General features: G+C 38.8%; 1 long non-coding RNA gene across 3 annotated transcripts in view; it reads right to left on the reverse strand.

The window, feature by feature from the left end:
- The window catches only part of LOC138147822 (uncharacterized), a 116,377-nt gene that overhangs the window by 22,719 nt on the left and 66,398 nt on the right, over positions 1-27,260 (reverse strand). For 2 of the 3 annotated variants that reach the window (XR_011164903.1, XR_011164901.1), the window contains exon 4: positions 18,513-18,601. This is a non-coding gene — a long non-coding RNA (uncharacterized lncRNA). Of the gene's footprint in view, positions 1-15,915; positions 18,128-18,512; positions 18,602-27,260 lie in introns of those variants that run through there. The other variant, XR_011164902.1, reaches the window with a different exon arrangement.

Consider the following 27,260-nt stretch of genomic DNA (forward strand, 5'->3'; position numbering starts at 1 on the left):
CTTTTTCTTACATCAGGACTAAACTCCCCCCTGCAGCTTTTGCCTTTTTACCCTGGTTCTTCCCTCTGGGAACAAAAAGAATAATCTTTCTTCTACTTGATGGCCTTTCAAACATTTGACTATAGTTATTATATTCCTGCTTCTCTACTTCATCTTCCCTTCCCCAGGAATAACATCCCTAGTTTTTTTTCAACCAATTCTCTTAATGGGGTCAAGACCCTTCACTATTTTGGTTGCTCTCCCCTGGACACTTTCCAGTTTATCAGTCAGTCATTAAATATTTATTAAGCACCTGGCATTGTTGCTAAGTGTAATGTCATTCTTAAATCATGACACTCAATAGTGAATGCAACACTTCAAATGTATTCTAATCAGGGCAGAGTATAGTAGGACTAATCAAACAAACTAGGAGAAAAACTGCCACAGAAATTAAATCAACTGAGCTATGTAAACATCTATACTAAGCCCCTAGGTGGGGCAATGGATAGAGCCCCCAAAGGCTTGTAGTCAAAAGATCTGAGTTCAAATTCAGTCTTAAATACTAGCTGTGTGACCTTGGGCAAATCACTTAATTCTGTTTGCCTCAATTTCCTCATCTGTAAAATGAGTTGGAAAAGGAAATGGCAAACCACTCCAGTATCTTTGCCAAGAAAACCCCAAAAGGGGTCATAAAGGGTAGACCACAGCTAAAACTACTTAACAACAAAAACAATTAAATCAATATGTTTACCCATTGGAATATAAGCTCCTTGAGGATTTATGCTCTAAGAGATGGTCAATTTTCTTTTGTTTGTTTTTTGGAGGGGGGAAGGTAGGGCAATTGAAGTTAAGTGACTTGTCTAAGGTCACATGGCTAGTTTTGTGTAAAGCGTCTGAGGCCACATTTGAACTCAGGTCCTCCTGACTCCAGGGCCGGTGCTCTATTCACTGCACCACCTAGCCGCCTGATATGGTCAATTTTCATAAAGACGCGATGCCTAAGAAAGATATGAATTCCTTTCCAATGTCATGTAGTAATTACTAAAACTTTATCATATTCAACTTTTCTAAAATACTATTCAAATTATTAACTTCTTATTCTTATTAGCTTTATCTAGGTCTCAAAGGAGGCACATGGAGGTCCCAAGCTATTATAGTTTTGTATTCTATATCTCTCTCCAATTCAATTAACTTTTCCTTTAATAACTTATATACTATGCCATTTAGTGTATTATTAGCTATTGATTTGATTTTACCATGTAAAATAATATATAATGTAGGGGCGACTGGGAGGCACAGTGAATAGAGAACCAGCACTGGAATCAGGAGGACCTGAGCTCAAATGTGACCTCAGACACTTAACTAGCCATGTGACCTGGGGCAAGTCACAAGTTGCCCTACCCTTCCCCCTCCAAAAAAAGGCAAAAAAAATGCATAATGTAGTTTTCCTGTTTATTTCTTTTAACTAACTGCTTTTGAAAAATTTTTACTGCTTTTGTCTTATCAAAGATCATGATTGCTACCCCTGTCTTTTAAAAATTCACTTGAGACACAGTAGTTTCTGTTTAAACCCCACTTTTTCTTTTAGAGAGGAGGGGGTAGCAATTAGGGCTAAATGACTTGCCCAGGGTCACACAGCTAGCAAGTGTCTAAGGCTGGATTTTAATTCAGGTCCTCCTGACTCCAGGGCTGGTGCTCTATCCACTGTACCACCTACCTGCCCCTTAAACCCCACATTCAACTCTGTGTCAAAGTTAACGTTTCAAGGTTGTTTCTTATGAACAACATCAAAACCACATCTCAAACTACACTAAAAAGTAATAATCATCAAAAAGGTGGTACCAATGCTCTCTTAATTCCCAAATCCATCAACCTTGAGTTAGAACATTCCTTGTAAGCTGTGCAGAATTTAACCACACCTTTCTGGATATTAACTCCTCCTTAGGCTCCTAAGAGGTACTTTACAGATTATGTTCCCACCTCTCTAGACATTCCTTCTGTCTCATTCAGAGGCTCTCTACAGTCTTTGCCAAGAAAACCCCAGATGGGGTCATGAAGAGTCATACATTACTGAAAAAAGGACTGAACAAGAACAAAAAAATGCAGATGACTTCCAGTCCTAATATATTTCCTGAGCTACAATCCTACTGCCTATAGTCACCAACTGCCTATTGAATATTTCTATCTGAATGTACTCTAAACACCTCACATGGACTCATCTAAGAAAAATAATTTATCTTTTTCCCAAGGCTAAAAGCTTTCTTGCTAATTTCCCTATTGCCATCAAGGAGCCACCATCCTTCCAGTCACAAAGGTTCAGAGTCAATCCTTGATTCTTCAGTCTCTCACCCTATTTATCCAATTATTTGCCAAATCTTGCCATTTCTACCTCCCCAACATTTCTTGACTCTCTTTTCTCCATTCACATAGCCACAGCCTTATTCAGGCCCTCATCACCTTGTACCTGGACCTTTGCAATAGACTTTTCATTGGTTTGTCTCCAGTCCCTCCCCCATTTGATTTATCCTCCACACAGCTTCCTAGATAATATTGCTAAAGCATAAGTCAGACAATGCCACTCCCCTGCTCAACAGTGGCCCTCTGTTACCTCTGGAACCAAATATAAACTCCTTTGTTTGCTTTTTAAAGCACTTTGTAATCTAGCTACAATCTACCTATGATAAATCAAGCAACAAGTATTTATCAAGCTATTACATTCCAGTCACTATGCTAGATACCAGATATATAAAGAAAAAAATGAAAAATCCCCTCTCATAAGAAAGATATCTTGTCAAGGTATACAACATGTACATGCTTAAGTATAGTCACAATAAATACAAGGCAATTTTTGTGAGGGAGCAGTTAACAGCTGAGGAGAGATATCTAGAAAGTTCTCACTGCCATTTGGAACCATGTCCAAAGGGCTATAAAACCATGCGTATCCTTTCACTAAGCAATACCTCTACTAGATGTATATCCTAAAAAACAAAAAGGAAAAGGACCTATATGTACAAAAATATTTATGCCAGTTCTTTTAGTGGTGGCAAAGAATTGGAAATTGAGGGGATGTCCATCAGCTGGTGAATGGTTGAACAAGTGTCTCTATAGGATTGTGATGGAATTCTATTGTTCTATAAAAAATGATGAGTAGGGTAGTTTTAGAAAAACCTGGGGAGACTTATATGAACTGATGCAAAGTGAAATGATCAGAATCAGGAGAACATTATATGATGATCAACTGTGAATGACTTAGCTATTATCAGCATTACAATTATCTAAGAAAATTCTGAAAAAACGTATGATGAAAAATGCCATCCATCTCCAGAGAAAGAACTGATGGAATCTAAATGCAGATTGAAGCATACTTTTTCTTTTTTTTTTTTGTTTTTTTTTAATGCTTTATTAACTTCTGATTTACATCATCCGTTTCTGCCAGATTTTGAGTTACAAATTTTCTCCCCATTTCTCCCCCACCCACTGCCCCAAAATAGCAGTCCCACAGGATATCACCTCCTCCAATCTGCTCTCTCCCACATTTTCCCCCATACCCCTTTCCACTTTTCCAGTGGGTCTCTATGCCTCAGTGCCTGCACATCCCATTTCCCAATGACATGTAAGATGGTATTAATAATAGTATATATATACATATATATATGCACACACACGTATACATACATACATACGTATATATATATATATATATATATATATATATACACACATTTGAATATTTGATTTCAAAACTTTCAATTCCAGATTCATTCCCCTCCTATCTCGTCACCCACCCCTACTGGGAAGATACGCAGTTCAGTATAGGTTGCTCATGTGTTGCTAATGCAAAACAATAACATAGTAGATACATTGTAAAAGACTGACTACACTTCCCTCCCTCCCATCCCACCTCCCACTTGCTCTACTCTCCACTTTGATCCTGTCTATTTTCAAAAGTGAGTGCTTCCAACCTCCCTCCCCCCCAGTCTACCCTCCCTTCTTCATCCCCCCTTCTCATCCCCTTCCCTCCCTGTTCTCCTAGAGGGTGAGATACCCTATTTAGTGTGTATTTTACTCCCTCCTCAAGCCAAATTCAATGGGAATAAGGTTGACCTATTCCCTTTTGCCTTCCTATTCTTCCCCTCCATTGTAACTATTTTCCCTTGACTCTTCTGTATGAGATAGTTTACCCCAATCTGTCTCTCCCCATCTCCTCTCATTATATTCCTCTCATCTCTTAATTTCACCTTTTAAGTATCATTCCTTCCTGTTAAATTGGACCTGTGCCCTCTATCTATGTATACCTGTAAACATATATACACACATTCACATTTGTATTCATATGCCCATATACCCTCATATATAGACAAATATATATATATATTTCTAATCCCATCAACTACTGAGAAAAGTTTCATAAGTTACAATTATTGTTTTTTCCATGTAGGAATGTTAATAGTTCAGCTTTGATAAGTTCTTTATGATTCCTTTTCCCTGTTTACCTTCTCATGCTTCTTGGATCTGAATGTCAAATTTTCTATTCAACTCTGGTTTTTTCAGCAAGAATGCTTGAAAGTCCTCTATTCCACTGAATAACCATGTTTTCCCCTGAAACATGATACTCAGTTTTGCTGGGTAGGTGACTCTTGGTTTTAATGCCAGCTCCCTTGACCTTCGGAATATCACATTCCAAGCCCTTCAATCCCTCAGTGTAGAAGCTGCCAGATCCTGGGTTATCCTGATTGTGTTTCCACAATATTCAAATTGTTTCTTCCTGGATGCTTGTAATATTCTCTCCTTAATCTGGGAATTCCAGAACCTGGCTATAATATTCCTAAGAGTTTTCTTTTAGGGATCTTTTTCAAGAGGTGATCGGTGGATTCTTTCAACCTCTATTTTGCCTTCTGGTACTAAAACATCAGGGCAGTTTTCTTTGAGAACTTCCTGGAAGATGATTTCTAGGTTCTTACTTTGGTCATGGCTTTCAGGCAGTCCAATAATTTTTAAATTATCTCTCCTGGATCTATTTTCCAGGTCAGTGGTTTTTCCCATGAGATATTTCACATTGCCTTCTAGTCTTTCATTTGTTTGGATCTGTTTAACAGCATCTTGATTTCTCATAAAGTCATTAGCTTCCATTTGCTCCAATCTAATTCTGAAGCAATGATTCTCCTCATTGAGTTTTTGAGATTCTTTTTCCATCAGGCAAATTCGGCTTTTTAAGGCATTCTTCTCCTCATTGCCTTTTTGGGCCTCCTTTGCCATTTGAGTCAGTCTGTTTTTTAAGGTATTATTTTCCTCAGTCAGGCTGTTGATTCTCATTTCATAATTTTCTTGCATTGTTCTCATTTATCTTCCCAATTTTTCCTCCACTTCTCTTATTTGGTTTTCAAAATCTTTCTTAAGGTCCTCTACGGCCTGTAACCAGCTTGTATTTTCCTTTGAAGCTTTTGGTGCAGGAGTTCTGACTTCACTGTTTTCCTCCTGTTCCATGCTTTGCTCCTTTTTGTCCCCAAAATAGGAGTGTATTGTTGGAATCTTCTGTCTGCTTTGTTTCCTTTGCCTGCTCATTTTGCCACTCAATTACTTGACTTTTGGGCTTTTTGCCACAGTAGGACTCTGCCACCAGATAGGGGAGCTTTCGTCCCAAATGCTGGCATTTTCTCAGCTGCTGGAGGTATTAGATGGGTGCCCTCTATGGGGTTTCCACACACTCTGACAAGCTGGACACACACCCCAGGACCTCCACCCTAGACTGCAATCCAGATCCAAGCAGGTTAAAGCAAGAGCGATTACCCCTCAGACTGGTGCTTGGTCCCCCTACACTCTGTAGGCCAAGAGCTGAAGCTGCCACATGGCGCTGGCTGGCTGTGCCAGCGTCTCTGCGGCTTTTCGCCCTGGGGGTAAAAGCCACGCACTCCCACTTACTGGTCCCAAAGTCCAGACTGTACTGACCTCTCACTTTGTCCTTTGTGTCTATGTGTTGATAAATCTGGAAACGGCCACAACTGCTGCTGATCTGGAGTCTCTCTGGCCAGCGCTGGTCAGGCCTGCCCTGGGGCTAAAGCCTCAGCATGGTGCTGGGCTTGGCTCTCAGAGCGCTGTGCTGGATTCCTGCAGGCCTGCCAGGCTGTCCTCAGTGGGAGGTTAGCTTCTCTGTGTCATTTTGTGGATTCTGCAGCTCCAAAGTTTGTTTAGAGTCCCCTTTTTACATGGATTGGGGAGGGTGGAAGCCTGAGCTGCGGGATGGTCGTGCTTCTACTCCGCCATCCTGGCTCCGCCCCCCCATACTTTTTCTTTATTTGTCTTTATTTTTTTATATTCTTTATTTTTTTGTCTGTGTTTTCTTTCACAACAGGACTAACATGGAAATATGTTTTGTGTGATTGTACATAACCTCTATTAAATTGCTTACTTTCTCAATGAGGGCAGTGGGGAGGAAGGAAAATAATTTGGAAGTCAAAATCTTTAAAAAATGAATGTTAAATTGTCTTTACATGTAATTCAGGGAAAATATTTTTTAAAAATTTTAAAGTTCTCATAGCGTTCAAGCTGAGCTTGGAAGGAAATTCAAGATTCTAAGAGGCAGATGTGTGAAGGAGAATATTCCAGGTATGAGGAATAATCTGCAACAAAAAAAAAAAAAGGCAGGAAAGTGGGAAATGGAGTGTCATATGCTAGGAGCAAGAAGACCAGTTTATCTGGACTATAGAACATATGAAGGGGAGTAATGTATATAAGCTAACAAAGGTAAGTTGTTAAGGGCTTTAAATGACAAAATTAGGAGTTTGTGTGTAAGCCTAGAAATAGCAAGGAGTAACTGGTATTTATTTGAACAAGAATGGACAGATCTCTGCTTATTAAAGGTTTACAGGGAAAGCCCTGTAATATCATGAGTATAGTGTACTCCTTGTATGAAAACTCCATCTATCAATTTGAACCAGTAACTCATAGTTACTTTTATTTTGTGATTTGTTTGGGGGCATTTAAAAGTTAAGTGACTTCACAGCAATAATACCAGAGTCAATAACATCTCTTTCTGATTCTAAGGCCATTCACTATTCTGTGACTCCTATGAATCTTCCAGAAAGAATGCCACGAATATGCTGGAAACCTTCTTCCAGGTGGGTGAGTGTCCATGTAACACTTAGCTGCCCTCAGTATTTCTATATTACCACTTTGCCTTCTTTCCTGATTGATTATTTCCTTGATTATGCCTACTCTGAACAAGGTAATGGTTGGCAATATACAGTAGCCCACTGAGACCCACAATGAATCTTTGCATTTTTCTTTGGATCACTCATAATTTTGATCCTTCAGAGATGGTGGTGTTCTGTGATTCACATCACTGGTAGAATACTGATATTAAAAAGATGAATTTCTCTGTTAGTGAGCACCTTAGAATCAATGAAAATCAGGCACAATCTCCCCAAAGCAATCCAGTCTACCATTCTCTTAGTCAATCCTGGGCCCAATTCATTATAGTGTTTGTCTAAGCAATCAGTCAATCGAGCATACACGTGTGCTGTTTCATGTGGCTTCATGTATTTGCCAAACTTTAGAATATAGTTTATTCATAATTCATTTGAATCCTCACTTGAGTATCAGCCTCCTGGTAAAATCGAATAGGAATCTGGGGTTACCGAGTCATATTTTAAGTAATTGACAAAGATGCCTGTGAGTCTTTTGTGTTTTAAGTATTTCTTTTGTGAAAGAAGAAATAAATACCTATATTTACTTTGTTCATTGAGTATCATTCTTTTTTTTTTTTTAAAGCAATTGGGGTTAAGTAACTTGCTCAAGGTTACACGGCCAGGTGTTTCTGGGTGGGTGCTAAGTGTCTGAGCCCGGGATTCGATCTCTAGGTGTTCTCAACACTGGAGCCGGTGCTCTTACTCCTGTGCTACCTGGCCGCCCCCATTGAGTATCATTCTTGAAGGACCATGTTAATCCTTTGGGAATTGGCCCTACATATGAGCCATTCCTAAGCTTCGTTTAAGAAATTTTCCCCCATTCAAATAATGACACTATTTGTGGTTTGTGATACATGGTTTCACTCTCAACCAACATCTTAATTAGGAGGTCAGATGTGAACAGGAAGGATGATGGTTCAGTGAGCTAATTAGCCAAGGAGCTAGTCATACCTGCTGCTTTTGTGTAGCTATCATATTGTTAAAGATGAAACTTTAGAATCTTTTTGTTCAGGCTTGCCTTGTTCTTTGAAACAGCAACTGGGAATCTGATCTAGAACAGATCTGAAAATGTGTACAGTACTTCAAATGATTGTTAAGCTAAACCCCAAAAATAATTGTTTAATTAAAAGAAAAGAACACAACAGCAGAAAAGAAAAGCAGAGTGTTGAGAAAGATGTGTATGTTACTTGTTTCTGAAATGTAATCTGTGAAAATTCATGATATTGGGAAGAAGAAACACGAGTAGTCTAATAAGAGATATAATAAATTGGTTTTGTATCATTTCAAAAAGATATTTTAAACTTCTTTCCCCCATAATTTTTTCTTTATCACTCCAGAAAATAGTTTACATGAAAAAGCCTATATGAACCTATAAATTGAGTCTGGAAATACTTTGGATAAAGAATTTCTTGCAAATCAAAATTAAGGGATTGCTATTACTTGTATTATTCACATAAAATTTTTGAGCTCTTAGCTTGGAGTTCCCTTTACCATTAAGACCCCTCTAGGGGGGTTTATATGGACTGAGTTCAATCCTACGGAAGTTTTGTCTAAAATAGGAGAATCAGGCTTTTCTCAAACCCTTTTGCTCATTATTCCCTCAAGCCCAGAGTAGAACTTCAGGGAAAACTTTTTTTTTTTAACATTTTTATTTAAAGTTTTGAGTTCTAAATTTTTTCCTTCCCTTCTCTATCCCCTCCCTTTCCCCAAGACAGTAAGCAATCAGATATAGGTTATACAAGTGCAATTATGTAAAACATTTCCATATTAATTATTTTGTACAAGAAACTTGAAAAAAGAAAAAAAATGAAAGTGAAAAATATAGCATGCTTCAGCCCTCACTCAGTCAATATCAGTTCTTTCTCTGGAGGTAGATAGCTTGCTTCATCACTAGTCCTTTGGGACTGTCTTAGATCATTGTATTTGTGAGAATAGCTATGTCATTCATAGTTCTTCATCAAACAATATTACTGTTATCATGTAACATGTTCTCCTGGTTCTGTTTACTTCACTTTCTGAAATCCTGCTCATCATTTCTTATAGCATAATAATATTCCATTACAATTATATACAACAGCTTGTTTAACCATACCCCAATTGATGGGCAATCCCTTTGATTTCCAATTCTTAGTCACAAGAAAAAGAGCTGTTATAAATGTTTTTGTACATGTGGGTCCTTTTCCCTTTTTTATGATCTCTTTGGGATACAGACCTCGCAGTGGTATTGCTGGATCAAAAGGTATACAGAGTTTTATAGTTTTTTGGGTATAGGGGAAATCTTTTAAACAAAGCTTAGGAATGGCTTATGCATAGGGCCTCCTCCAGAAGGATTGACAGGGTCCCTTTGAGGCGGATATTCAATGAACAAAGTAAATATAGCTATTTATTTTTTCTATCACAAAAGAAATACTTAAAACAAAAAAAGGCTTACATGTTTCCTTGACAACTTCTTCAAACACAACAGGGTGACCCGGGATTGCTCTTATATTTTCTTTTTTTTCTTTTCTTTTTTTTTTTTTTAAGCAATCGGGGTTGAGTAACTTGCTCAAGGTTACACAGCCAGTTATTTCTGGGTGTGGTGCTGAGTATCTGAGCGCAGATTTGATCCAGGTCATCCCGACACTGGAGCCGATGCTCTTACTCGCTGAGCCACCTGGCCGCCCCTAAGCAATTGGGGTTAAGTAACTTGCTCAAGGTTACACGGCCAGGTGTTTCTGGGTGGGTGCTAAGTGTCTGAGCCTGGATTCGATCCCCAGGTCATCCTGACACTGGAGCTGGTGCTCTTACTCACTGTACTACCTGGCCACCCCTCCTATTATATTTTCTAGGGAGATTGATACTGACAGCACAGCATGAAACACTTTGTGGGACTGCTGAACAGATGTCTCCCCTGTTGCCTCAGTTCTCTACCCCTGGAAGAGCTACTCCATAAAGGTTAATATCTTCAGTAAAGCCAGGAATGGATCAGGCTCATTCTCTGACAGGTGTCACCAAGTTATTACAAAGATCACCTCCTACTAGTCAATGAGCACTCAGATATAGGAGTTACTGATCTCTCTCTAACTCCTGAGATTGCTACCTCCCATAAACAAGGGCAATAAGCATTTTTCTCTTGGTGTGTAATAATTACTATGTGGAAGGTCTGAGGATTCCTTAAATAAATAGGACAACAGATAAGCTGGGTATTAGTAGTAAGAGTACTGTCCTTGGAGTTAGAAGACCTAGGTTCACTTCCCATCTCTGACACTTATTAGCTGTGTGAACTTGGAAAAACCATTTCCTCTTCCAATACCTAAAATCGTGGGGTTGGACTAGGTGACCTCTAAGGTCCCTTCCAACTTTAGATCCCATAATATGCATTCTCTAGTTGCCTTACTAATGCTAAACTGTTCAGCCTTGTAGAGTAGTATGACTAATCAGGAGTCTTACTGTTTAACCCATTTCATCTATGAGGCAAAAACACTCAGGTGTCAAATCTATCTGCTCATTAGTTATGAAGTGACTGTGGTTTCAGAACTTCACACACAAAAAAAAAGAAAAGTTATATTTTGGAAAAGGAAGACTTCCTAAATTATAATAACTGGTTGGCTAATTTTGGATCAGACAGTGTTCTTTAAAAAACAGTACAAGCTTAAAATAGTTCTATGTGGGTTCAGTGTTCATTCTACACTATTAACTGACACATACATCAGAAGGGTTTTGGCTGGGGGGTGGATAGAACTATTTTTTCCCTCTGTTGACAGGTATAGTATTTTTTTCTGAAGAGCTCTTTCATTATCCAGATGGATTACAAGGATGAAAATAGGTACTAGCTCTAAAACAGATGTTTCCTTAGCTGAAAGAATTTACCACCACCCCTAACTCTAAATGGTCCAGGACCTTATTAAAGAGTAGGTCCTCAGGTGGTTTAGGTGACTTGGATGAAAGCACAAATAGCAGGTTTCTAAATCTTTTTTCAAAAACAATAGGAGAGACAGGAAGTTATAAGATTTGACATTTGCGTAGTACTTTAAGGTAAGGATCACAAAGTACTTTACGTATATTGTCTCACTTAACCTGTAAGAAAAGCACTATGTGGGGCGGCCAGGTAGCACAGCGAGTAAGAGCACCGGCCCCAGTGTCTGGATGACCTGGGGATTGAATCCGGGCTCAGACACTTAGCACCCACCCAGAAACACCTGGCCGTGTAACCTTGAGCAAGTTACTTAACCCTGATTTCTTTTAAAAAAAAAAAAAAAAGCACTATGGGAATTACTATACTCATTTTATAGAAGAACAAGCTAAGAGATTGGATGACTTGTTTGTGCTCATACAGGTAATAAAGCTCAAAAGAAGGATTCATATACAGAACTCAACTGATCCTAGTTCCAGCAGCACAGAGCCTGGGCCCAGGAAGAATTATGAGAGTCTGAATTGAGGCTAAAGCTATGTGAGTGGTCCCTTATCATTACTATCTATTGGAAATGTCAGGGGTAGATAGGTGAAGCAGTGGATAGAGAACTGGGCTTTGAAACAGAAAGACTCATCTTCCTGAATTCAAATTCAGCCTCAGACACTTACTAGCTGTGTGACCATGGGCAAGTCACTTAACCCTGCTTGCCTCAGTTTCCATATCAGTGAAATGAGCTGGAGAACAGAATGACAAACCATTCTACCATCTTTGCCAAGAAAACCCCAAAGTCACAGAGTTAGACATGACTGAAATGACTTAATGACAACAAAAATTGGAAATTTCCTACTAGATATCCTGTATCTCAAACCCAAATCATCCAATACAGAACTCTTCTTTTCCACAAAACCCACCTTTCTTTCTACCCTCCCTATCTTTGTCAAGGGCAGCACCCTCATTTTAGCCACATAGGTCCCAACCTCAGAATCATCCATCAGTCTTCACTCTCCCTCACCCCTCATATCCAATCAGTTGCTAAGTCTTATCAACTCTATGGCAGTAACAGCTCTGCTATCTATCCTTCTTTCTCTCCATTAATATGGCTATCACACTAGCTCAGGCTGCCATAACCACGCGCATGGCTTACTATGATAGCCTTCCAATTAATCCCCTACTACAAAAGGCCAAAATGATATTCCTGAAACACAGATCTGTTTACAGCATGGCCCTGCTCAAGGCACCCTATTGCTCCTCAGATCAATTATAAATAGATACATTTGGCATTATTTGGCATTTAAAGCACTTCACAATATTTCTGCCACCCTTTGAGACTTATTATATATTACTCCTCGTCATGCTATGGTCCAACCAAGCTGGCTTACTTGCTGCCCTTCCCACTTGGACATTCCTTCTCCCATCTCTGTGAGTTTACCCTTGCTGCCTCCCCTGTTATTTACCACCCCTAGCACCCTTCAAAGTTCATCTTAAGCACAACCTCCTACATGAAGATTTTTCCTAAGTCCCTCCCCTCCTGTCAATGAAATTATATTTATTGACTTTACCTATATTTTATATCTACTCATCTACCCACATTTCACTTCCCTCTTCACCAACAGAATATGTGCTCCTTGAGGACAGGCACTGTTTCTTTTTTTTTCTTTGCTTCTCCATCACTCAGGACATTTCCTGTCATATAGGAAGCACTTAATAAATGCTTGTTAATTGATTGATTTAGAAGAGTATGGGTGGGATGTTGTGGAGGGAGGATGGGCAACATTTGACAAGTGTATCTAAATACAGGGGTCACAGATCAAAGATTCAGGTTTTCTACTCCAAGAATGAAATTATGGTAGCTGGAAAGCTAGTTCATCAATGGAAATTCAGGAATTTGGAGGAGGGGTATGTTTGGGGGAAGATATGATTTCTATTTTGGGACATATTAAGTTTGAGATGCCAAAAGAATATTCAGATTGGTATATCCCAGAGGAAGTTGGTAAATACAATACTGGAATATAAGAGAGATTTGACAGAGAGGGAGAGAGAGAGAGATGTGTGTGTATATACATATATGTACACAATACAATATGTGTATACACATAAACATATGCACATATGTGTGTACACACATATGAATCATCTGCATAAATATGGTCATTGAAGCCATAGAAGCTGATAAAGTTGTCAAAGCAGACAAAAAGGAAAGGAAGAGGAAGGGGAGGAAAAAGGGAAGGGGAGGGGGAAGGGAAAGGGAAGGGAAACCTGAAAAGACCCTGAGGTGCTAGTGCTGATTAGCTCACATGCCAGAGATAGTAAATGGATGGAGGCAGTAAGAAAACTAGTTGTAAAGAGGGGATGTGGAGTGGGGGGAGATAGTTTTCACCTAAACCTTTCTGATTCTTCTTTTCTTCTTATTTCAAGCACTATAGTCAGTAAGTCTAGGAAATGAAGGTGAGGAGGAACCATCCTGTTTCATGGCACATTATCTCCATCTCTACATGAAGTGAATTAGCAGACAAAATAGTCCTTTGATGAATTCAGACACTACTCTAAACATATAACCTTAAAATAGAAAGCTGACAAAGTCATCTTAAATTTGTTAGAGGATTATACCATTTGGTTTTTACCCTCTCCTCCACATACACAAGTTCACAGATAATTCATGCAGTACATATGTCCACATTAGAGTAAAAGCCATGCATGGTTCTGTACCATCCACTGCCTGTACGTATCTGACACCTTGGTACAGTGTAAAGAGAACAGAATTTGGCGTCTGAAGAACTGAATTTGAATCCCGGCTCTACTTCTCACTACCTGTGTAACTTTGGGCAAGTCACTTAACCTCTCTAGGACCTTATAGTCTCATCTGCCAAACGAAAGGGTTTGGACTCAGTGGAGTCTAAGGCGCCTTCTAGCTCTGTCTAATCCATGATAAGATTTCTTAAATTCAAAGCAAGCGATCATTAAATCTAATATTCATGGATCTCTCAGGTACAAGATAGGATACAGTAGGCCATAGGATTTACGCAGGCCATAAAAGATCCATTGACTTGCACTGGAAATCTCTCATAACCAGAAAAAAAAAATTCTTAATTTCTCCCAAGATGAGGTTGTTCAGGGAGGAGGATAAGCATGAAGGAAACACTGGAGAAATACAAGGATCCGTCCTCGAAAGGTCTAGTTTCTTATTACCTACTCCCATACCAGGACATATGTTTCTTCTCTGTGAAGCAGGGGGGAAAAGGAATTAAAATTAAGTGATACTTCTGCTTGCAAGGCCTTTTCACTCCCAGAAGACACTTCAAAAATTGCCCCGAGCCATTGGCTTCATTCCTTCAACTTTCTGAAAGTGAAAGCTGAATGAATGCAAATGCGATGCTTTTTTCACCCTCCGGAGGCCATGTTGCCTCTAGCTCAGAGAAGTGGGTGAAGGATGGATCAAGAGGAAAGGAAAAGGGGTACATTTTAAAAGTGATATGCTATGTAATTCAGTGGGAAAAGCATTGCTTTGAAAATCATTTGCTGCCTGGCAACAAATGTTTTGTTTTTTTTTTTTAATTTTGGAGAATAAGATCATTTAAACATTGGCTAAGCTATGTATTATACATATCCTATGACTGAGTTGAAGTCAAGTCAACAAGAATTTATTAAGAGCCCAATATGTACCAGGCACCATTCTAATTACTGGATCCGATGCACAGAAAGATTTTCAGCCATAGCAACTCATGAATGCAATCTAATGGAGTGGTTGTAATCTGTATCAGTGGAGGGAGGGAAAGCATGGAGCTCTTAGAATGCTGAAGGGATATATATAAAAGGGGAAATGATATCTTCAATTTACTCTTTACTCCGAGCTAGGAATTCCCTTTCGATATAAACTCCTAATGGGAATGTAAGCCCCTTTTGAGCAGGGATTGCTTCATTTGTTGTATTTTATCCCCAGTGCGTAACAAAGAGCCTGGCACATTTTTATTATTCGTTCATTTTTCTACTGTATCCAACCCTTTGAGACCCCATTTGGAGTTTTCTTAGCAAAAATACTGGAGTTATTTGCAATTTTTTTTTCCAGCTCATTTTATAGGCAAAAAGATAAGGGTTAAGGAACTTGCCCAGGGTCACAGAGTTCAGATTTGAACACAGGAAGATGAGTCTGCATGACCCCAGGCCCAGTACTCTGTCCACTTCGACAGCTAGCTGCACACCCGCACATACACACTTTCCCACCCCACTCCCCTACATACTAGGCACCTAGCAAATGGTTGTTGATTGATTGATTGATTGATTGATTTCAGACCACCTCCATCACCCAGCATCCTTTCTCCCTCTGAGGCTCATCCCATAAGTCTGCACAGTGTCCAGATAAGTGTAGCTGACATTTATATGGTTCTTTAGGGTTTGCAAAGCACTTTACATACATTATCTCATTTGATACTTAGAACATTCCTTCGAAGTAAGTGCTGCAGGTATTATTTGCTTCATTTTATAAATGAGAAGACGTAGAGGTTGTGACTTATCCATGATCACACTGCAGTCAATAAATATCTGAGTTGGGATCTAAATCTCAATTTTTTTCATTCCAAGACTCCTCATTTTATACTTAAGAAAAAAAAGGAAAAAGAAAAATCATATTTCAACGTAATGGGGCTATTGGCATGAGTTCATCAGTGGACCAAAGGAGAAATATAGTTATACGGGTTTGTTATTATTGTTGTTTTTGTGGGGGTTTTCCTTCCCTAAGCAAGTGTCAACCCAGAAATGTAATCTTGGTCAATTGAGGTACAAATTGATGGAATGACTAATTAACTTTTCCACTAATGTGTTATTTATATCCAAAGCAATAAAGGACACTATGTTAAATAGGCCACTAGCACATCCCAATTTTTTATTACTTACTTAATTACTTAATATAAGATCATAGGATCACATATCCAGAGCTAAAAGGGACCTCAAAGGCCCTCTAGTCCAACCCTTTCATTGTACAAATGAGGAAACTGAGACCCAGGGAAGTTAAGTGACTTGCCTTAAGGTCATGCATGTGATAAACATCAGAGATGAGATTTCAAGCCTTACTGCTCTGAATCCTCTGTACCATACTGCCTCATAAGAAAAAGGCTGGCCAGAGAGCTAAAATGATTTGGCAGATAAGAAACTTCTCTTGCTTCCCCATCTCCATTTTCCTTTGGCCTGGCTATCAGATGCGAATTTAATTGTGTCTCTGTCCCTTTGAAATGAGGCAAGTCTCTAAGCTTAACCACTCTCCCCCTTCACCCCCCATGAAAGGAACTGTTGCATTATCACAGCCCTGCCAAGGCCACTGAAGAGAGGAAAGGCACTGGTTCCCAAAGTTAAATGCCAATCTTTTCTCCAATTCAAGATACATCCATCTTCATCACTCCCACCCCCACCCCAGTCTTTTCTCTCATACACATGGTCACAGGTTGTTGTTTGGCTATATTTGTCTCTGGAACTCTCCATGGGCAAGTCACAGGTAGCACATTCAGAACAATGTAAACAAAACAAATCAACACAACAACATACAACAATACCAACCCCTCATCCACCACCTGTCTACCAAGAGGGGAGAACTACATCTCATCACCAATTCTCGGGAACCAAAATTAGAAATTGTATGTAATATGTACTCGAATGTCTTTTAGGGTTGTTTTGCATTCCTATGATTATTGGGCATATTGTTCTATTGCTCTGCTTATATCCACATCATACTATATGTCTTTATCTTTCTCATTTTTATCATTTCTTAAGGCACAATATTATGTTACATTTATGAACCACAACTTGTTCAGGCATTCTTTAACCAATAAACACCCACTTTACTTCCAGTGTTTTCCTACTACAAAGAGGGCTGCTCTGATTTGTAGCAGACATTTCTTCCTCTTCTTGATGGCTTAGGCTTGATTCCACCAGCAGGGGAATCACGGCGTCAAAAGGCATGAATTCCTTAGTAATTTTTCTCTTCCAATTCCAAATCAATTTTCATAATGGGTTGGACCAAGTTACAGTTTCACCAAAAGGGTATTAGTATGAGTATCTTCCCAAAGCCCCTGAAGCATTAACTTCACTATCTTTGACTTTTATTATCATTGCAAATTTGTTGAGCAGGGAATGAAACTTGGAATGAAACCTCAGAGTTGTTTTAATTTGCATTTTCTTAGTACTAGAGATTTGGAGAATCTTGATGTTTCTTTTGAATGTATTTCATTTTTATAGAAACATTGTGGGAATATTATTATGCCATGAGAAATAATGAAATAGTTTCAGAGGAAACTGGGAAAATTTCTATGAATTAATGCAGAGCAAAGTGAGCAGATCTAAGAGAAAAAAAATTATACAATAATAATAGGATAGAGAAAAACAAATTTGAAAGACTTTAGAACTCTGATCAATACAAAAAATAAAATGAGTTTGAAAGAATGAAGATGTAATATGCAACTCACCTGACAAAGAGGTGATGAACTTAAAAAACAAAAAAGAAATGTACATTTTCAGAAATGGGTATTGTGGAAATTTGTTTGGGAGGAAGAAGCATGAAACTATGTATTGGGCTGGGGGGAGGGGGAAAGGGGGATTACTAAGCAGGACTATGTATTTGTTTAGCAGAGGTAGAGGCGTTATGGGAGGGACAGATCAATTTTTTTTAAAGAAAAAATGTTTGCTTTCCCCTCAGTGAACTCACACCACCTCTAGATAGTTTCCAACTAGAGCTGTCCAACAATGGAATGGACTACCTTGAGAGGTAATGAATTCCTCATCATTAGAAGGTATACAAATAAAGGCTGAATAATCACTTGTCATGATGTTGCAGAAGGTACTTATGCTCAGGCATCAGTCGGACCAAACAACTTCTGACATCACATCCAACTCTGAGATTCTATGAGTCTGTAGCCCTGGAAGCATGTACCTGAAGTTGATTAGGTACAAAAGAGCAAAGTATTTTTATTATCTCTGTGAGTACAGGCAGAGGCAGAGCTAGGTTGAAAGGGAGAATGAGTGGTGATCCCATGTATCCTTTCCATTTCTAGGGCCACGCACTCACTGCTGTAGATGGGGAAGTCAGTTCCTAATAAAATAATAATAAATGAATAAAATGGCAAGTAAATAATAAATGCATAAATAAAATTAATAATAACAATAAAGGCCAGGATCCATACATTCTAATAATAATGAGCAAGAACCTCTATTCCATCTAAATTAAAATGTTTGTTCAGGGCAACATGAGGAATTTATTCTTCTCCAAAGGGGAAATCAGTTTCAAATCACCCACGTCAAAAACTCAAGTCTACTTTCACTTTCCATCTGCCTATGCATAAATCCTTAATTCATATCTGAGAATCCCCAATCAAACATAGATCCTGTTTCATTTTAAATACTGCTTTGAGGTTTTGCTTTTCCATTAAAACTTTGAATTCTTAACTCATTTTTCTGCTTTTAAAAAAGCATCTTACCTGCTCTCTGCTTCTTCCTATAGGTAAATTGCCTTCACACAATTTAATTTCTTGTTTAAATCATTGGAGTTTCTTAAAAGACGTCCTCTCTAGGAAATAACATAAAACACTCCATGAATGATGAGGTTGGGGTGTGTGGAAAAAAAAATTATTCTTTTTGACATTCACATGAAAGGGCAAGGCTTATAGGATGTGGACTACTTTGAAGTATACTAAAGTTAAAAAAAATATTTCAATTGAGCATGAAGTTAATGGAAATATAATAAATTTGAATCTTGTTGTTAATGCTGTTACTATTCATCCTTCATTCTGGAAGAAGCCCAATGATATCCCTGCAGTGATATCTTGACATGTACATGAATTGAGTGAGGCAGACCTGTGAAAAGTCATCAGCTTTGCTCTCTCCTCCAGCAGCAAGACAAAGGTTAAGATGGGCAATGGCCAAGGATGCAGGGGGTGACCTTGCTCTTTCTAAAATAAGGTCTTTCTCAAGTCTCAGGTTGTCTGAGGCAACACCCATTCAATGACTAAGAGCTAGGTAAGAACTGAGATGAAGAATGACCAGATTTATCATCACAAAGATATATTTCAAGAAGTCATTTACAATATGCAATCATTTGTCCCTCTCTTACCTAACACCTTATGTTACTCTTGTACTTTTTTGGGTGTGTATATTGGACGGTGACTATGACTTGATTATGACCTGTGTCTCTTTTGTATCCCCTCAATTTTTATCTAACTTACTGCTAGGGATGTAGTAACTACTCAATATATTTTTTTGAACTGAATTAAAAATGAAAGTTCAATGATATTGACTTTTAATCATTTTTTTTTTATTCAAGAACCAGAGGGGAGAAATAATCATAAATTGGTGCTCTCCATACACATATTTATAGAATATGTGTGACTATGTGCTGTTTTCTTGTACTGATCTCTGTTCCACACATGTGAGTCTTGCCTAAAGAAGATATACCATCATCTGTTGTGCTCCAGCTCCTTAAGTTCCTTTGGTCCTTTCCATCTTACTTTCTCCCCTTTTCTTTCCAGTAAGTATTTATGTCCAGGTCTAACTCTTCAACACCAATTAGGTTATTGAAAGTTTTCATTCACTACTAGAGAATAGAATGACCTTCTTCTTCATTTCTTACAAAGTTCTCCTCCTATACTATAGCACTTATCTCCCTCTTAGATGGAAGACACTTAAAAACATCTGTGAAAGGCAAAAATAAGGAAGACTAAGAACAATATGTTCACTTTAATGGATGGAACCATGCTTTGGGAATAAAGTGACCTAAGTATGTCTTCTCTCTACTGAATTATTCAGATCTAAGAGGTCAAAAACTGTGTTTAATCTAAACTTTATATCTTTTCCAGAAACTACCATGGGAGCTCTGTTCATAGTAGGCACTTAAAAATTGGTTGGGGAAGGATAGAAAGAAGGATGGATTTAAGGAAGGAAGAGAAGAAGAAAAGGAGGGGGAAAAGACAGAAAAAGAAGGAAGGAAGTTAAGAAAAAAGGAAGGAGGGAGGGAGGGAGGGGGAGAGAGAGAGGGAGAGAGAGAGAAAGAGAGAGAGAGAGAGAGAGAGAGAGAAAGAGAGAGAGAGAGAGAGAGAGAGAGAGAGAGAGAGAGAGAGAGAGAGAGAGAGAGAGAGAGAGAGAGAGAGAGAGAGAGAGAGGGAGAGAGAGAGAGAGAGAGAGAGAGAGAGAGAGAGAGAGAGAGAGAGAGAGAGATTTGCTCACTTGTTAACTTTCATTAGACTTCTATGGACCTTCATAATCTTGACTAGGAAATTCTCTAGTAATTCTCCTAAATTGATAGGAAACTTCATTAGAGACCCTTTGGGGGCGTTTTGAAGAAAAGTGCTTTCTAAGTAGCAAGAATTAAGCTATCCCCAGGCTCTGCTTTCAGAAGAGTTCACTCAAAGCCATCTCTCTTTGACAGCTCCTTCACTTTGATGAGCTTTCAAATGTGTATCTTATCAGTGTCCTGCTACCTTCATAAGTTTCTCTCCTAGACAAGTAACTAACACCTGAAAGTGCCTTGAGGAGGCAGCTACACAAGAGTGAGTACTGAGCAATCTCCATGCTCTATTGGGGTTTGTGGGGAACAAACTGAGATCCTAGATGGGGAAGCACTGTGAAAAGCTAAAAAATGCCATGCGAGTATACGAGGTTATTATGATTGTGGATAGACTGGGTGGGATTGGCATCATTGAAAGACAGATTCATCAAAGTATTATTTATCATCATGCTTTGACCTCTCATATGCCACATTAACATATTGCAGATGGGCAGATGATATTTGGCCCCCAAACTAGTGGTGAACCTTTTTAATTCAGGAAAAATCTACATTTTGGAACAAAAACAGAGACATGATCAAGCAGACGCTACAGTTGGATACACGAAATATTTCATTTCCTTTCTTTTCTCTCCTCCATCCTTTTTAATGTGCCTTCAATTAAAAACATACCACATAGCTAAACTTGGCAGGTACAAGGAAGTTGAACAATTATGCTTTCACCACTCTCAGACTTCAATCCACCTGAGTGTCTCTCGGAGCACATTAAATGTAAAAAGAAAAAGGCAGCCAAGGATTACTCTAGCCCTGGTCTGACATGCATGAAATCTGAGCACAAATAAATCACATGGTAACTGGGATATCCTACTGAGCTGCCGCCAGATGTTTAGAGGCACTATTGGCATCCAAAGAAACACAGGGAAAGGAGAAAATCACCAATCCTCCACCTTTCACTTTCCTTTCCTACTCTACATTCCAAAGACCTCTCCTTACATCATATCTTTGCAGCTCCCACTGGGCTTCTGAGCTCTTCTTTCACATCCAAACTCAGAGTTCTGAGAAAAAGAGACTAAAATTTCATTTAGAACTAGACACTCTATTTGTCTACACTGATAAACTTGTGACTTGTAGGTGATAATAACGTAGCCTTTTCAAATGGTAGCATTGAGGGCGGCCAGGTGGCTCAGTGAGTAAGAGCACCAGCTCCAGTGTTGGGATGACCTGGAGATCGAATCCTGGGGTCAGACACTCAGCACCACACCCAGAAATAACTGACTGTGTAACCTTGAGGAAGTTATTTAACCCCAATTGCTTAAAAAAAAAGCTCAAATGGTAGCATTGAAAAGAACACTGATCCCTATAGGAGTCTGGAGACCTGGTGTCACAAAAATGCCCATCACTGGAGAAGCTCCCACCATTGTGGAAGCTCACAGAATGAATGGAACTCTCAGACCATATTTTTGGGAGGAACCATCAGCACTATTTATTTTCCTTCTTACATTATACTCTGCCTAGATATCAGAACAGCATAGAATTTGATTGTGGCCCACTTTGCAGGCATTTAGGACAACACATTCCACATGAACTCCACAGAGTCAACAAGTATATTTGGAAAATATACTGGAGTTTGAGACTGATTTTAAGCCCTAGCCTAGATACTAACTAGCTATCTGACCATGGGCAAGTAATTTGACTGTCTCAGCTTCCTCATCTGCAAAATGGGATTAGCAATTCTTAATCTATCTCATAGGGTTGCTGTGAAAAAAACAGTCTTGAAGTACTGTATTATGGTTAACTTTTATTATTTTTTTTCTAAGTAACAAGAACCAGGGACAGATACAGTGCCAATAGAAAAACTTGAAACACTACAACTTTTTGCAACCAGAATTGCCATTTATTCTCCACTGTCCAACATTGAACTATGACTCTCACCAAAAAAAATGTGCTTTGTCTGAAAAGGTTATACCAATACTGAAAACAGTGAATAGATGGTTCAAATATTTGTTCTTTCCCTAAAACTGGTTTTAAGTGGACATGATATTTATTCTTTTGAAAAAATTATATATTGAATATTTTATTTTTTTTTACCAATTGTACATAAAAATTTTTAAGTTCCAAATTCTCTCCTTCCTTCCCATCCTCCCTCATTGAAAAAGCAAGCAATTTGACATAGGTTAAACATGTGCAGTCATGCAAAACATGTTTGTATATAAGTACATGATGTTTGTTCTTGATAAGTGGCTCCAAATATGTTCTTCTTCGCCTATGTCCATTGTAATAGCCACACCTTCCTTAATGTCTGCTTGATAAACTGTAGCTATTCAACAATGTTTTAGAGATTGACTTTCTAGCAAACTACTTAGAGTTTTCTGTCTGAGCCCACCCTAATTTTTTTTAATTTTAAGATTATTTTTTATCTTCCATATAAATAAATGGGAAGGGAATGGGTTGAGCCTTATTTGTTTTTGTTGTTCTGAGTGCCTATCACAATGACTTGCATTTATTTGACAATCAATGTTGTTGTTTGTCCTTCATTCTCAAAGAGGGCCATGACATCAGGGAGTTGATGCCATGATATGCAAGTGAATCATATTTAAGTGAGGGAGGGCTGTGCAAAGTCAGCAGTCTTACTTTCTCCTCCAGAGCCATCTGGGTGCACTAGCAAGATATAGATCAGGAGGACTGGAAATGGCCCTGATGCAGTGAAAGAGCTTGACCTTTTTAAGCTAAGGTCTTTAACAGGTCTTATTTTGACTGAGGCAACACCCATTCAGAGATAGGCTAGGTAAGAAATGAGGCAAAGAATGGCCTCTTTTACCTAGTTAAAAAAATATTTATGTATCAATCTGGGAGGGAAAGAACCTCAGGGTTTTTGGCCAAAACAGAAACAATTGCTATTTATATTCACTCTGAATAACCACTGTCCAAATAATGACCCACTGGCTTTGGTTTGGGACCTATTGTTGACCAATGAATGAAATACTGAGTGATTTGGATTTAAGGTATGGTCCTTAAGACCAAGAAGTATTACCTGTAAACCCCAAGATGTCTTGAGAGGTTTCAGTGATCGAAATTTACATTCTTTTGGGCAGAGCACCCACAGGTAAGGGAATGATTCCTTATGTGGACAGAGGGAGAGGAAGGAAAAGAGAGGAGAGGAGGAAGGAAAAGAGAGGAGAGGAGGAAGGAAGGAAGAAAGGAAGGAAGGAAGGAAGGAAGGAAGGAAGGAAGGAAGGAAGGAAGGAAGGAAGGAAGGAAGGAAGGAAGGAAGGAAGGAAGGAAGGAAGGAGCTGTATTACTCAATAAATATAATTGGTGAATTGGTCAGTTGGGTCCCCAGGCGGCAGCTCATGATACTCACAGATAGTTGTTTGTCCTTCTTTCTCAAAGAGGACCATGACATCAGTAAGGTGATGCCAGGATTTGCAAGTGAATTAGATATAAGTGAGGGAGGGCTGTGCAAAGTCACCAGGCTCACTTTCTCCTCCCAAGCCATCTGGATCCAGTAGCAAGATATGGATCAGGATGACTGGAAATGGCTCCAGATGCAGTGGGAGATGTTGAACTTTTTAAGCTAACATTTTTCCCAGATCTGAAAATTGACAATCGATATATACTGAATGAATGAGTGAAAGAGGTAGGGCATTGAATTCCCTGGGCCTCATTTTCCTCCTCTGTCAAATGGGAATAATAATGCCTCCCCTGCTGACCTCACAGGCTCCTGAGAGGGTGAAAAAATGAGTTAATGCATGTGAGGCCACTCATTGAAAAAGTAAAAAGCACATTTCAAATGCAAAGTGCTGCGATTATTGCTATTTGGTTGAAAAAAAGCAAATTGTTTGAGACTGAAGAGCTTGTTGCTGTGATCATCATTGTTATTATCTTCCCATTATATAATTTATGCAAAGTACTTAGAGCTGCTTTGGGAAAAGGGACCATATTAATACAAAGTCTTATTATGTCCTCCTTTCTCTCATCTTTCTCTACTATTTACTAAATGGTAAAGCTCTAATAGCAAGAACATATTTCCTGTATGTGTTTCTGCTGAAGTATCAAGCACATTTGTATGCACGATAGAAATGACAGATGATAGTCATTAATTCTCTTAACCTGGTTCTTGCTTTCTTCTCAATCATTTTTCCTTCAGAGAATGAATGGCCTCCTGCACAAAGACCAATGATTGGTGAACCTCCAAGGGCCACTCAGTCTCAGCTCACTTATTCACTGTAAGTTTCTCTAAGGACATAGTTGAAAAATCAACGTGGGAATGAGGGAAGACAGAACTTACTTTCAGTTCTTTTGTTGCTTTCTTTTCTTGTAAAGACCTGGTCCTGGACAGTTAGAAATGCAATGAGAACACTATGAGTATTATGGGGTTGCTGACACATCTTCCTCCCTATCTTTTTATCTCTCCTTTCCTCCAGTCTCCTGATTCTGGACAATAGGAGATACAATGAGGATAGGATGAGGATTATTATTGTTTATTGACTGACTGGTACTCATTACATATTGTGTCTGGCTGTCACCTGTAATGGTCCTATTGAAACCTGGGACTAAAATGGTGGCAGGTGTTGCTTTACCCAAAGCATTAAAATGGCCTTTAGATATAGTCATTTGGCTTTTCCCTACCTTCACCCACTTGTACAGAAGACTCTCTTATAACTGTGACCCTAGGGTTAGTTACATCAGATCTGTGGTCTGATGAGGCAGATTTGAAAGGTCCCAATTTCATAATAATTCTACCCTTGGAAATGTAAGCATGACACATATAAATGTTTTTTGATTGTACATCCAGTTAGAGAGAGAGGAAAACTCTGACGATGGGCTGGGTAGGTTGGAATCCAAGCCCTGCACTAGAAAAGATCACCTCCTCTCACGTGGCACCTAGAGCTATCCTCTGTCCTCATGTCATGAGTTTTAAAGGGACACAGAAATAAAAAAGAACTGGATAAACCACAATTGTTAGTGAGAAACAAGATTAAGTCAGCCAATCTTTAACATCTTTAACAGGCTAAAAAGGAGATGATTAGGAATAGGTGCCAGTCATCAATCCATCTTAAGTAAGACAGAGGCAAGGGTAAGAACTACCAGTTCCTCCATGTCTTTTTTTTTTTACCCCAAGCGCTCTAGTTACCTAATGCAACAACACAATCTTATAACTTACTATTGATTCCTTTGGCTTTTACTTAATTCTCCTTACAGGCTTGAGTTTGATCACTACTACTGTATTACTGCTCTATGTGTGGTGGGAAAGTCCTACCACCTTCTTCCTTCCATGTATCCTCTCTCCTCCGCCCAAGGGATCTTTCTTTTTGTAAAAATAATTAATTTATTTATTTTTAGTTCTCAACATACACTTCCATAAGATTTTGAGTTTTAAATTATCTCCCCCTCCTTCCCCTCCCCCCTCCCCAAGACAGCATGCAATCTGATAAAGGCTCTACACATACATTCATATTAAACATATTTTCACATTAGTCATGTTGTAAAGAAGAATTAGAACCAATGGGAGGAATGACAAGAAAGAAAAGACAAAACCAAAAAGAGAGCAAATAGTACACTTTGATCTGCATTTATACTCCATATTTCTTTCTCTGGATGTGGATAGTATTTTCCATCATGAGTCTTCTGGAGTTATCTTAGATCCTTGTATTACTGAAAAGAGCTATGTCTACCAAAGTTAGTCATCCCACAATGTGACTGTTGCTATGTAAAATATTCTCCTGGTTCTGCTCACTTCACTCAGTATCAGTTCATACAAGTCCATCCAGGTTTTTCTGAAGTCTACCTGCTCATCATTTCTCATGGAATGATAGTATTCCATTATAGTCACATAACACAACTTGTTCAACCATTCCCCAATTGAATTTCCAATTCTTGGCTACCACAAAAAATGCTGCTATAAATATTTTTGTACAGGTGGGTCCTTTTCCCATTTTTATGATCTTTTGGGGATACAGACCTAGAAGTGGTATTGCTGGGTCAAAGGGTATGCACAGTTTTGTAGTCCTTTGGACAGAGTTCCAAATTGCTCTCCAGAATGGTTGGATCAGTTCATAACTCCACCAATAATGCATTAGTGTCCCAAATTTCCCACATCTTCTCCAATACTTATCATTTTTTCTGTTTTGTCATGTTAGCCAATCTGATAGATATGATATGGTGCCTCAGAGTTGTTTGGATTTGCATTTCTCTAACCAATATTGATTATTAAAGAGCATTTTTTCACATGACTATGAATAGCTTTAATTTCTTCATCTGTGTAATGTAATACCAAGGAAAGGCAACTTCCCAAGGTTCAAAATACCAGCATAGGTGCTCTCCATTTTATTTAGTGACAAACCAAGAACAGAGAAGATCAAAACATGACATCATTCAAAATACAGCATTTACTAAGGGTGATTAAATAATCTCCAAGTACTACCCCACCCCAGGACCTTCCAATCATTCAATCAATTACAAAGTCCCTGTTCTAAATACTACCCCACCCCTAGGCTGTACCTTCATTTAGTCCACCACAAAGCCCCTCTTCTCAAATAGAGATTAGTTTCCAATCTAAGTAAAGTACATTCATTTGTTCAACCATAGAACACAAAAAGGTCAAAAGTTCCCCACCCCTGGATCACAATTGAATCTACCCCAGAGTTACATCAAGTTTAAACACAGCACTTAATACCCAAATGGAGGTCTTTTCTTCATCTTGACACGAGGCAAGTTCTCAGCAATCTTAGTTCCTGGGGAGACAAGGCTTAGCAAGGCCACAAGATACATTGCCAGTCCCTTCATTAGTTCATCCTCTGTCTGTAGAACAGTCCTAGAACCCCTGAAAACATTAGCAAAACCCTCTCCCAGGATTTCTGTAAACATATAACAAGAAAATCCTTCTTCAGGGCTTCTGAACTAACAGAAAGGTTCCCAGACCCCTGCAACAACAGCACTGTCCTTCACC

The sequence above is a fragment of the Petaurus breviceps genome, unplaced genomic scaffold (genome assembly GCF_028583685.1).
Source record: "Petaurus breviceps papuanus isolate PSGF00001 unplaced genomic scaffold, PetGlider_PUasm1.0 90808, whole genome shotgun sequence".
Taxonomy (NCBI): domain Eukaryota; kingdom Metazoa; phylum Chordata; class Mammalia; order Diprotodontia; family Petauridae; genus Petaurus; species Petaurus breviceps.